Source organism: Diabrotica undecimpunctata, chromosome 1 (genome assembly GCF_040954645.1).
Source record: "Diabrotica undecimpunctata isolate CICGRU chromosome 1, icDiaUnde3, whole genome shotgun sequence".
NCBI classification, from domain to species: Eukaryota; Metazoa; Arthropoda; class Insecta; order Coleoptera; family Chrysomelidae; genus Diabrotica; species Diabrotica undecimpunctata.
The window spans coordinates 15,353,407-15,366,091 of NC_092803.1; the positions used below are offsets into that span (position 1 = coordinate 15,353,407).

At 32.4% G+C, this 12,685-nt stretch overlaps 1 protein-coding gene across 4 annotated transcripts in view; it reads right to left on the reverse strand.

Moving 5' to 3' along the window:
• The window catches only part of sty (sprouty signaling antagonist), a 309,966-nt gene that overhangs the window by 33,792 nt on the left and 263,489 nt on the right, over positions 1-12,685 (reverse strand). Inside the window, exon 1 of one of the 4 annotated variants that reach the window (XM_072537199.1) lies at positions 8,120-8,450. The exons of the other annotated variants lie outside the window; for them this stretch is intronic. The gene's annotated coding sequence lies outside the window, so the exon portion shown is untranslated. Of the gene's footprint in view, positions 1-8,119; positions 8,451-12,685 lie in introns of those variants that run through there. 4 annotated transcript variants of the gene reach the window in all.

The following is a 12,685-nucleotide window of genomic DNA, read 5'->3' on the forward strand; positions in this document are numbered from 1 at the left end:
TGAATTATTTTTTGAAGTCATATTTTCGATATCAATGTGTAGCATATGCGAAGGATCTTCTCTTTCAGTCAAGAGAAATTCAAGAAAAGATTTTCAATTGAAAAAATTTTAATAGACTTGAGACGGAGGCCAGGAAGTTGATTTCACATAAACAAGGAACAAATGAAATATATGGATATGAAGAGAGATGAGCAACATATAGAGCAGTCATTTAAAATATCTAATCAAGTATTGAGAAGACCTAAACAAATTCTGATGTGAATATTTAAAAGGCATTCAATAGATAAGACATTGCTCAACAGGGCGTAGAGATCCATGAAAACCAAGTTTTCTTCCACATAAAGTTTCTTCAATCTTTGATTTTTAGAAACTTCATTTATCTAATGAAAGTAAATCTTTTCTATATGTTCCCGTGATCACAAAGTATTGTATAGTAAAGTAATAAAAATAGGAAATGTTGAATTTAATAAAAGAGCTGAATGGTGGCCTGTCAATTACTGGATTAACTATGATTTTACAGGGAAACTCTCATGTAATTTGCCATTCAAAGGCGATGCTGCGGCTATAATATTTCTTACAAATAAATTTTTTCAGTCATTGACGGGAGATGTCAATCATAGGTTACTACATGTTCATAACTGGATTTCTTTTCATTGCAGTATTTACCAACTGACTGAAAGAATGAGGAGGGGCAGCTCAGTTGCTGCTGCTTCAAAAAAATTTAAAGTACCTCGTATAACTTTGATATACAAAGTAAAAGGAAAATATCCCGAGGTTTGCACTATGAGTACTTCTCCAACCTTAATAAATGAGGAAGAAAACATCTTGGTACAGTGGATGATAGAACTTTCTAGAATTCATTCACGAAACCTTGGAATCTAACAGACCTATCAACATATCCAGTCAAGAAGATATTAAGAAAAGTTTGTGACTCACCCAAGCCAGGAACTTCAAGAGCTCCTCATTACCAGTTTTGTACTGGTACCAAACGGTACCTTTCTTTTAGATGTGCCATTGCCCTTTAAAAGAGCATTATTCTGGCCAAATTCGACTCCCAAGGAAACAAAAAAAATAAAAAATACGGAGAAAATACCATGAGTTGTTACTTATGAAGCGTGGCAAAACTGTCATGAGAAAAAAGATGAGAAAACCAGAAAACTTGAAGAAAAATAAAAAAGAGTTTTTCTAGGAAAGCAAAAGAAATTACTTACTTAGATTAAATTAAGAAATGAAAAAAAACCTCTGATTCTGAAAGCTCTGAAGACTGGATAAAAAGAGGTGGTAGCTAAGATAACATAGAAATCAATAAGAACGAAAAAACTGAATTTTCAGAAGGAGACTATATTTTTTTTTTAGATATAATCGATAAATTACACACTCCTGCGATTGTAACTTCAAGAGATGCTAAAATATAACTTTTCAAAGCCTATCGATGTATTGGAAGCACCTTAAATACTTACTATTATAATTATTAAGTAAGTGTATTTTTTATTTGATATATTCTCATTTAAGTTTGTTTTTTAATACACAATTTAATTTTTATAAGTAGTTAAAATATCATTATTAATTATTTTTTGGGATTTTATCATGTCCATAACTGGGATGTTAAAAAACGGATTTTTTCAAAACTGATATGTCAATTACTGGGTAAAAAAATGGCTTGTACTCAGAAGTTATTATGCAAGGGGTACTGGACAACTTTGAGGATCACAATATCGGATATGAATCTAAATATAACTTGTAACTTTAATAAATAAACGATGTTTATGTTACTGTATACCTCAATAGTGCATACATGAATCAAAGAACACATTTTCATTACATAAAAATAGTACCAACCACTTGTGCAGCTAACGGAGACAGACATCTTCATATTAAAAGTACTCTCAAACAGTGAAGACAATGTTTAAATCTCCTCTAAGAGAAATTTTTAATAAGTTGTCACTTCTACCAATACCAGTACCTTCGCCTGAAGTATCCTTAACTGAATAGGTAAACAGAAGTTAGTTTTTCAAGAGGCTAACGCTAGATATAATTCAGAAAGTATTGTGAAAACATTCTCTCGACATTTAAAATCGTAAAGTTTGTTTAAATTTTCAAAATTATAATTCTTAAGTTTTTAGAAATATATTTAAATAAAAAGTATAAGAACTTCAAAGGGAATTTACTAAAATGTCATTATTAATTGACATCTTTAGCATTGATTAAAATAGACAGGTGTCTAGAGAGAAACAAAGAAATGTGACAGAATTTTACCAAAAATATTGTAAAAACTGTTTTTAACATTTTGCAAATAAAAATTGATTTTCGTGATTTTTTACAAAATGATATTTGAACAAGGAACAGTAATAGAACAATCTTGAAGTTTGTGGCCATCTTTGAACTCTTTAAAACAGTCAATTAAAGATACCTAAACAATAAAGATCGTGACACGCAATGCTATTACTGACAGATACCACAAAGTGACATTCTTGACATCTGTCAAAAGTATGACATTATACAGGAATTTTTCCAAAACTTGCTATTTCTAATGCAAAAAAATTGTGTGTATTTTGCAATAAAAAAGTTGAATTTAAAGCCCCAATTTTGCACATACGATCGGTACAAAAACCGAAACCGCTGAACATGTTCAACAACCACCAAAAATATGTAACGATCCCATGAACTCATTGAGACCTTTCAAAATTTAGCGCTCAAAATAAATATTCTGAATGTAATCCTGAACAAAACATTTATAGGTATTCGCGGCTATTTATACTTTTGCACTTATTTTTGTTTTGATCGTTCTGCCAAATTCATTTAAAATACGAACATTGAAAATATTTCAAATCATCAGCAACGTGGTCCATTGACAACAAAAATGTCATTAATAAGACACTAGGGTACTTTGGATCACTTAGGATAACCTAAACTTTTTACACTGATTTATTTAGAAGAACATAGAGTTAGTTATTTTCGGGTAATAAAGGGTCTAGGAATGCCAAGAAAGATAAGAAATTGCATGAAGAGGATTTAGGCCAGATGAAATTGAAGCAAATGTGAAGTACCAAACCAGTTGGTAAATTTCACAAAACTAACTGTTGAAAAAGTTGAATTTAGAGTACGAATCCAGGGGGAATTGTCTCAAATATTCAAAACAAATAACGGACTGCGCCAGGAAAACCTCTCCTCATGTATATCGCAAATCAGTGCAAATCCTTGTCTATGCTGCCTATCAATATCCCACGACCACTTGTTACAGAAAACGACATTATCGAAGCAGTTAACAAATTTGTATAGCTGGGAGATAAACCGTAGAATTTGCACGGCTTACAGGCGCTATACTGGGCTTAATCTCCTTCTTAAATCCTTAATTATATCGAGAAATATAAAGATAAAACTCTACAAAACAATCATATGCCCAGTCCTAACATATGGTTCAGAGACCTGGATTCTAACAAAAAATAATGAAAACAATTTAGAATGTTTCGAAAGAAAAGTACCAAGGCGAATGAATCTATGGAGCCGTGAATGACAAGAGTGTGACGACGATACAACTTTCGAACTTTATAGAATACTCCAGGAACCAGATATCGTAAAATTGGTTGGAACAAACTGACCCAAGTAGAAAACGTTCCTTGATAGCCCCATTGACCAGAGAAGAAAAGGGAGACCCAAAACAATAACATCGATGAGGACATGAGAAATGTGGGAATATGTGCATGGCGGAGGTAGGTGATCGATAGGGACGACTGGAGAGAAATTCTTATGGAGGATATGAACCACGCAGGGTTATAAAGCCAGAATAATGATAATAAATTTGAAGTAAAACAAGGATTAGGACGATGTGATCCGCCACTCCATACTGTATTAATACAAGAGGAAAAGGTTGACGTAACTTCCTCCGCGGTTAATATTAGTTATTGCTGTGGAATGCAATATCTTTTAACATTTATGTCACAAAATGGTTGCGATCCTGTAGTGTTCCCTTCCTAAGTTATTATATTTTGGCTCTACGGTTCTAATGAAGACCAGTAAGCCACATATTTGTATTTAAAGTCGCCTCCCATCTATTTAAACATTTTGCGTTACCATTATCTTTATAATTTGAATGTGATTGGCTTTTACAAATAGTTCTAACAATAATAGCAACATAAAAAGAGAATTCCAAAAAAAAATCACAAGAAACTTAACACAGAAATCAGAGAAAATTGGTCGGAAAGAAGAAAATTATAGTGATATTTATTATATTAGAGCAAAAATGATGACAATACTATTTTTTATAAAGTCTTATACTTTGAAATCTCCAACGAAATGTTTAAATTGTCAGTATAAATGATTCAGTTAAAATTAAAGTAAGGAAAATTGTTTGATTTATTTCCAATGTATCAAAATACAGTAGTTTCTTTAACTAAAATCTTGTATTTTAAAAATATACTAGACCTGCAAGCCCAAATATGAAACGAAAATTTATTTTAAGAAAAAAATTCAGAATAAACTAGAAGAAATTCGAATTAACAAGTACAATCTAAAAAAATGTTTTTTAAAGATCTCAAAAGCATGCCCGACATAAACAAGGCCCGAAGTCATTTAAAAATTGTTTCTTGACACATTCGTACAACTAGCGCCAAAAATAACAGCGCCGGAAGTACACAAAACGTCCAACAATCGACCATTAACTCCTCTCTAAAGAAATTCAGCTCTGGCCAGTTAAAAACGGGCGAGATAAATGATGTAGTGCATAAAAGAACGACAGAACTTTTCAAAAGTCTGAAGCTACCGGATACCGTGTTGTCGATCATGTATTAAAGAACTTGAAAACTAACAATACACACGACTCGGAGCGAATTTACAGAAGAAGTCATAACAATGGGGTTTAGGTATGTATTATAGATATAAGTTGTAAGCTATTTATCACTTTATTTCTGATTATTATGGCGTTTTCTTTTCCTTAAGACATATAATCCTCTGCAATACGTCACAAAATATTATGTAAACGATAATTTAGAGAGTAAAATTCAAAAATTCACTGGTTGGTTGATAGCTTGAGTATGATCTCTTCAGAAACTACTACAAACTTCACGATAATGACTATAATATTGCTGTAATATTTTGTTAAAAATATGCCTAAAGAAAAATCTAAAACCATGGAAAGGAAAGTACGAAGGAATGTAACGTAAGTTCCTCTGAAGATCAAGTAGTTATCAAATAAGATGAAGACGACCGAGTTTTATGATAAGAAACCTAAACAAAACCGAATATTTAACAACATAATGTAACTATAAGACAGCTAAAGCCGAAGAAGGGCAATCAAAGATAAACGGGATGTGGCACTCCGGCACAAACACGCACGGGACTGCGTTTGCTACTCCACGCAGAGTGTGACCGCGCGATCTGTCGTTACATTGCGTTTATACGTAGCCCGCTTCTACAAATACAAATTTAAGTATTTAGCATTGATAAGATCAAACAAAAGAACAGTTGAGGAAAATATAAGGTATAAGGATAGAAAAGGCTTGAAGATGAGAGAAGGAATGCAGTAAAACTGTGGAAATCCTTAGCTGTAGTAATCTAAACAAGAGAATCGTTTTGATAAAAATGTCCTTGTAAAAAATTAAGAAAAACGATATGGGGCACGATATTTTTGATCCCCTCATTTCTTGTTAGCAACAAAAACAAGAACGATGTAGTGAATAACATAATATTTTATTTATTATTTTCAGAAACACTACATAGATATAAAATTTTTCGGAAATTCAATTATATAAAGTTGAGAACACAACGGGGCTTCTTATCAAAACCATATAACGAAAGCCAACAAGCAATGGTCACCAAATGTAGTGTTCTTGAAACGTGTGGTTTGATATTGTAATATCAATTCTAGGAAATGTGGCTTATATGTTCGGTATCACGTATCACAGGCAATTATTATCAGTAGCTTTAGATCATCCTTTTATCGTGTAGGTAAAAAAAATATTTTTACAGGTCACGATTGGATTTCTAAGAAAAATTGTTTGGTAATTGTGGAGAACCTATGAATGACGAAAGAACAAATTATACAAACGACTAAACCTATAGTAGGATCAGATGCATTTACGAATATTGCAGATCATCCATTAACAGAGACATTTAGTAAGCAATAATTTAGTAAGAGCAATATTTTAGCTAAAGTTTTAGGTTTCAAAAAGCTGTGTGAACAATCGGTGGTGAATTCGCTAAGAATGGAACCAACATACAATCGAATCGAGTGCCACTTTCTGTATAACATTCTGAACATTATAGAAAGAATAAAAAAGATTTTATGTCATCAATATGAGTCACGTGAATGTAGTACTTCGCCTCCAAAGCGAGTTAGGGCCTAGAAATTTGTCAAAAAAGTGTTAGCATAAACTTTTTTTTAACGCAAAGCAGGAGGGAAGGAATTGTGCCTTGTGACTTACTTAAATTCTAGTAAAATAATAAATCCAGTTTATTATTATAGCTTCAAATGGCCGAAAACAATCGTGAGAAACCTGGTTTATAGAAGAAAACATAAATCCATCAACACAGCGTACTTTCGACACAGCAAAAAACCACTACGACATTCAGAAGGTACAAACTATGACAAAATCCTACTTATTAGCCAGATTTAGTTTCCGCTACCTTCTAGTTATCATATTTCAAAAAATATATGCTTGGAAAGCGGTTTTCATTGAATGAAAAGGTAAATGCAGCAGCGAAAAAGCATTTTTCAGTTTTCAGGATTCTTACATGGATAGAACTACAAAAGTTATTGAACAACTCACGACATATAAATGTAAAATATCGTATAAGAAAAGTCTTACTACATTTTATGGACTACAAAAATATGTTTGACAAAGTTTAGCATATTAAAGTCTGTCAATCATTCAAGATTACGTAAATTCGTAAATAAACAAACAATAGACATACACGGCTTCGCGCCTATATAATAAAGTCCTTCAATACCTCATCGCTTATCGTTATTAGTCTCAACAAATTAATATTGTTTTCTGTTTATTAGTTCAAGTATTTGTGTTATTTGGAAAGTGTGAACAGTATCACGTAATTCAATTAAAAAAAATGTTACATCATCTGTGCAAGATAACAACTTTGTTCTCATAATTAGCACAAATCAAATTGAAGATGCATTTAAACATTGGTATGCCAAGTATTGTTTTATAGTACAGTAGGATCAACGCCATGAAATTGGTGATCAATAATGGATTTCAAAAAATGACTGATGTATGGTCCATAAGTAACTTAAATTAAGGGCATAAATATATGCGCGAAACAAGGAAATTGGGCTCAGTGAAGCTCGAATAAATTTTTAATTGCAAGACTATGAATAGTTATTGATAAATACACCCATTACTAAGTAACTAATTAGTATAAAGTACTATAAAGAAATTTTGAGTACAGGACGGCCAATGAGACATAGTATTTTCCAACATTACATTTACTATGGAAGCAAAAAGAACTTAATTGCTGATTTATAATCGATTTCTAGTTGTACGAATACCAAAACATCAATTATAATAAAAATGAATATTACTGAGTAATGTAGGAGCTATAAACATACGACTTTTACGTACGACATACGAATTAGCATAAATGCCCTCATAATAGTACAAGCTCTTCACCGCAATAAAACCAGGCTCGATAAAATCGAACTGGAGAGATCGATTTTATCGAGCGCAAAAGACCGTGGAGTAACGGTGTTACGATGATCACCTTACTATATTTAAACCACATGCAAATTTGAGACAAATGGTTAACTACTAAATGATCCAGTAACAAAAATTAGAAAAGCTGTAAGATATGACATGTCATAGCAGAGGAAAAAATTCTTTAAACTCATGTTCTCCGCCACTGGGGCTTGCAGCATAGCTTAAACCCTTAAGGCTTGCTCATTTGCATTTTATATTGTAGTGCATTCGGAGTTTATCGGGATGGTCACATTATTTTTCTAAATTCTTGTAAAAAACTGAGGCAAATAGGTAGCAAAAACTGTACTATCCTGTATTTTCAAATCGACTACAATTAAATGGTTAATCTATATAAAATGCCCAACTGCAGAAGTTATAAATGCAATTAATTAGTAGTAATAATTATTAGAGAAAGTAGTAGAGGAATTACTCACAAAAATTCTGAAGATTTGATAACTCAGACCTAATTTAAGGAGCTGAAGTAAGACAGAACTAGTTAAAACCAATCCAAGTCCTTGCCTTGTTGATTCACCAGTGACCTTTTCTCCCTATCACCAGAAAATAAAATTCCATTTACAACAGAAAGTCATATAAGATCTCTCCTTTACAGTTCTTCTGTTTACTAGTTTTCCTCTTCGTATTAGCTTGATTGATAAAAGGATAATATAAAAGAATTACTGTATTAAAAACACTATCTCATTATACACAATAAACCACCTCAGATAAATGTTTGTGACACATAACTGCGAAACCAAGACACAAATGCGACAAATATACAACGTTTTTATCAGAAACCACAAACTAAAATATTTCCAGTTATATTTTTAAAAGAATCTATAAAATTGTGAAATACTATTTCATTTGAAGTGGGGGTACTCACTCACATCGCTAGTGGATTTTAAACGTACTTATCATGTTTTCCTTGAAAGATGACCGGATGTACTAGTAAGTGCATCTATGATACTTTGTGTTATTTACGTGGGAAATACAAAAAATTGCAAAAATGACAATTTCGATATTTTACAATCATCCAAATTCTGATTTTTTAAAATAAAATAGACAATCATCTAAATCTAGACAAACACGCCATGTTTGTGGAAGTAAAGGGTCTAGAAAAAAAAACTAGAAATGAAAATTACCGAGATAGGTCAGTTGTATCATCTCACAAAGTATGTAGTACTAGTAAGGCAGAATTTGCAATAAGTACTTCAGATCAAGACCGGAAAAACAAAAATAATGATCGTAGATAGGGCAAATAAGTCAAATAATAGTCAAATAGTAGTCAGATTTGTATACTTGGGCACTCTGATAACCAACAATGGCCATTTCTCAGAAATCAAGCTTAAACTAGCAACGGCCCCAATCGCAAGAGCTAAATTAATTAAACATGGAAAGGCCGAACTATAATAACGAAGAGTAAGCTCAGGTTCGTCAATGCTCTTATTTTTTCCATTGCTATATACACAGCTGAAACATGGACTCTCAAAAAAATCGATAGAAGTAAGATATATAAATAACTCTTCGAAATGTGGGTCTATATAAGAATTTTAGGCGTATCCTAGACACAATACAGAACCAACCTGTCAATTTTGGAAGAGCTTCATATAAAAGACAATCTATTAAAAAAAGTGAACCGAGCATACCTAAATTACTTCGGTCACATAGCCAGAAGAACGGGACTATGGAACTATTACAAGTAGAAGGACAGAAAGAAGGCCTAAGACCAAGAGGAAGATCGGCAGACCAAATGAAGATTGGTGGAAAACTCCTACATGAAGTCGCCCATCTGGCACAGGATTGCAGCCAATTGATACAGCAAGCTAACAATATTTAGAGTAAAGCCCTCGCAAGGGCTCAAGGAATGAGGAGGACACAAGTAAATACATCAGTATACATATAAGTAATACAGTTGTCAATTTTCCTCTAAGATTTGTATGGTAAAAACATTGAAACGAAGTTTCAATTATTTTACTACATAAAACAAGATTGGTTGCAAATGCTTTTGTAGAATGTGATAAGTTTTGGTTTCCGATATTGAAAAAAATTTCACGATTGCATCATGCATTCCATTAAATTAAATTGGAGATACCTTTCAAGAAAGCAGTAGAAATGTAACTTAAATAAATGTTTTTTAATCAAGTGATTTGAGACGAGTATAAATTTGAAGTTTTATTAATAAAAAGTATAAAAATAGGTAGTATTAACAGTACTAGCAATATATTAAATCAGTTTTTATAGAGAAACATGTTCTTCTCTTTAAATATTAGGTATTATAAGAGGTGACATCCTTCATAAAAATAGGTAGGCTTAGATGGGCTGGACATGTGTCAAGAGCAAATGAAAATTACCCACCCAGACGAACTCTATTATCGGTCCCAGTGGGAAATAGGAGTAGAGGCAGACCACGACTGAGATGGAGGGACGGTGTGGACGAGGACGCAAGGAAAATCGGCGCGGCAAATTGGCAACGGTTGGCGATGAACAGAAACGACTGGCGAAATAGACTGGGGAAGGTCAAGGCTCAACTAGAGCTGTAGCACCACTGATGATGATGATGATAAGAGGTGACGATAGCCATTGTTTTCTTGGGTGTTGCACGCGAATATTTACTAATTTATGGCATCTGCTTTCTTAGATTCTTTGAACTTCTATCTTAAAATTATTGCTATATTGACGCGTATTTCGTCATTTATTATTAATCGAGTTTTCTCAACTTATTTTCCAAAATTTGTACCTTGTGCCTGTATTCGACTTTATCGTTTGTTCATTGTTATTTAGATCTCTTGTATATAAAGGTTGGTACACCATCTGTCAGATCGCCCCAGAAGTGTTTAAAATGTCATTTGTTTTATCATACATCTATTAACCTTATAATAAAATAAAAGACGTTTTTGTTGTGTGTGAGGATATTTTCATTTCATAAGTATCATAGATCTATTGCAGTTGGTGTATTTCGTTTTGTTGTTTATCTTGAGTCTGAGCAATTGGTGGCAGACCGTTTTAATATCGAAGAAGAGAAGATGGAATTTTTAATAAAATAAATTCCTTCATCATATGTTGCTTTCGAAGTAATTCTATATGCATTATTAAATGTATTAAAGTACACGAATCAAATGTTTTTTGTTTAATTTTCGGCGTCTTTCCATCATCTGTTATAGTGTAAATATCCCATCAATAGTACATCTGCCTTTTAAATACCCCATCTGTTATTCTATTATATTTTTGGCGATGTTTATAATTTTATAAAAAAGTTACAGTGTCCAAACAAACTTCGGAGCCTATGCTGATGAGCAAGTTAACAAATTCATAGTGGAACCTGTCATATCTAATAACTTCTCAACTAGAAGATTGCAAAACCTCATTTAATTTAAATGTGAAGCCATGATGATATTGCAAGACATGGATCAAAACATTAAATGTAAAGGATTTTCTGAGCAAGAGTAATGCAAGAGCATATTAGAGCAAGATTAAACAAACAGATACTTAAGGGTATTTGAATGCTATCACATGAAACTATTGTGTACTGAGATAAGAGCATACCAGAATGGTGAATTTTTTTTTGTTGAAAAAATTGCAAACGGTAAACGTAATTTTAAAACATAAATTATCTTTTTTTAGTGTTCAGCTTGTTTTTTATTAGGTAATTTTAAAACATAAACTATCTTTTTTAGTGTTCAGCTTGTTTTTTATTAGTTTTGAACTTTTCTGTTGTCCCTGTAGAATGGATCGACCTGCTTTATTATATATTGTGAATTGTTGTTCAGAAACCACCGGAAGTAATGTCACATTAACGATATAAAGTGAAAGAATTGGATAGAAATGCCAGAACAATAGATCCCTTATATCTTGAATTGAAATAGTATGTCGATTGAGTGAATAACCATGCCGATAGAACGTGGAGATTTCAGATGCAATAAATAAGTTTGTCATATATAAAAATGGACATTTCATATAAGATACAATGTTGCTACTATTAAGTCAATAATTTTGCTATTTTAGTCAACTTTTAAAGGAATCTCTGACACAGAAACTTCTTACTGAATCTTTCAATCATTAGCGTGTTCAAATTTCTTGAGTTACGAGAAAAAAGATTAACTCCTAATAAAAATAGATGGACCAAAGGTACAGATATATCAGGGAATGAGGGTAGAAAGTATACAGCAAATACGGTATACTGTGGTAATAAGAAATTAGTCACTTCAGACCCAGCTAGCTTTTAATATTATTCGCATTTTCATTACTGCTTTCATCGCTTGAGCATTTATTTAAAAAAAAAAAGTTGTCTTGCACGATTTCAAAGTCAAAAGTCACCCTACTGTTCTGTTTAAAAATGAAAGAATGTCACACACTCTTTTAATCACCAACCTACAAAACATATGTTTTGATCTCGAAAACATCAAAAACACTGGAAACATGGTGCTCAAAAATGTTAATTTTGTAAGGGAAGTGGTAAGGCAGATGTCCATAAAAAATGTATCCGGAAAAAATAGGAAGTGACAGATGGCCTCGAAGGGACGGATAATAATAAATGACAACTACAGGACGGCTAAGAGAAGTAATAAGTGTATTCCAGGGAAGTATTTTATTAGTAGAATAATAAAAACAAAATGGAAGGACATATCAATAAAATATGTCACCTAACACTTTCAAAATGTGCAGCTTTTTTTATTGCGGATGATCGAGTACTGTTAACTTATACTATAGGTATGACATATAGCTTGAAAATGGAATAGTTATCTAGAATATTTCGAAAGTTTCAACAAATAAGGCATCAGGCTGGAATATCTCATCAGCATTAGAACATGCAACTACTTGGTGCGAAGATTAAATGGCGCTAAATGCAAAATATCAAAAAACTGCAAGTAGAAATGGATTATTTACAAAAGCCTGCACAATTTGGAGCATCTTAACAAATGAAACAATAAGAGAAAGACCAAACACAAAATTAACCGTTACATTGAACAATGACGACTGTTAGGAAGCGGGCACGAAGAAAAGAA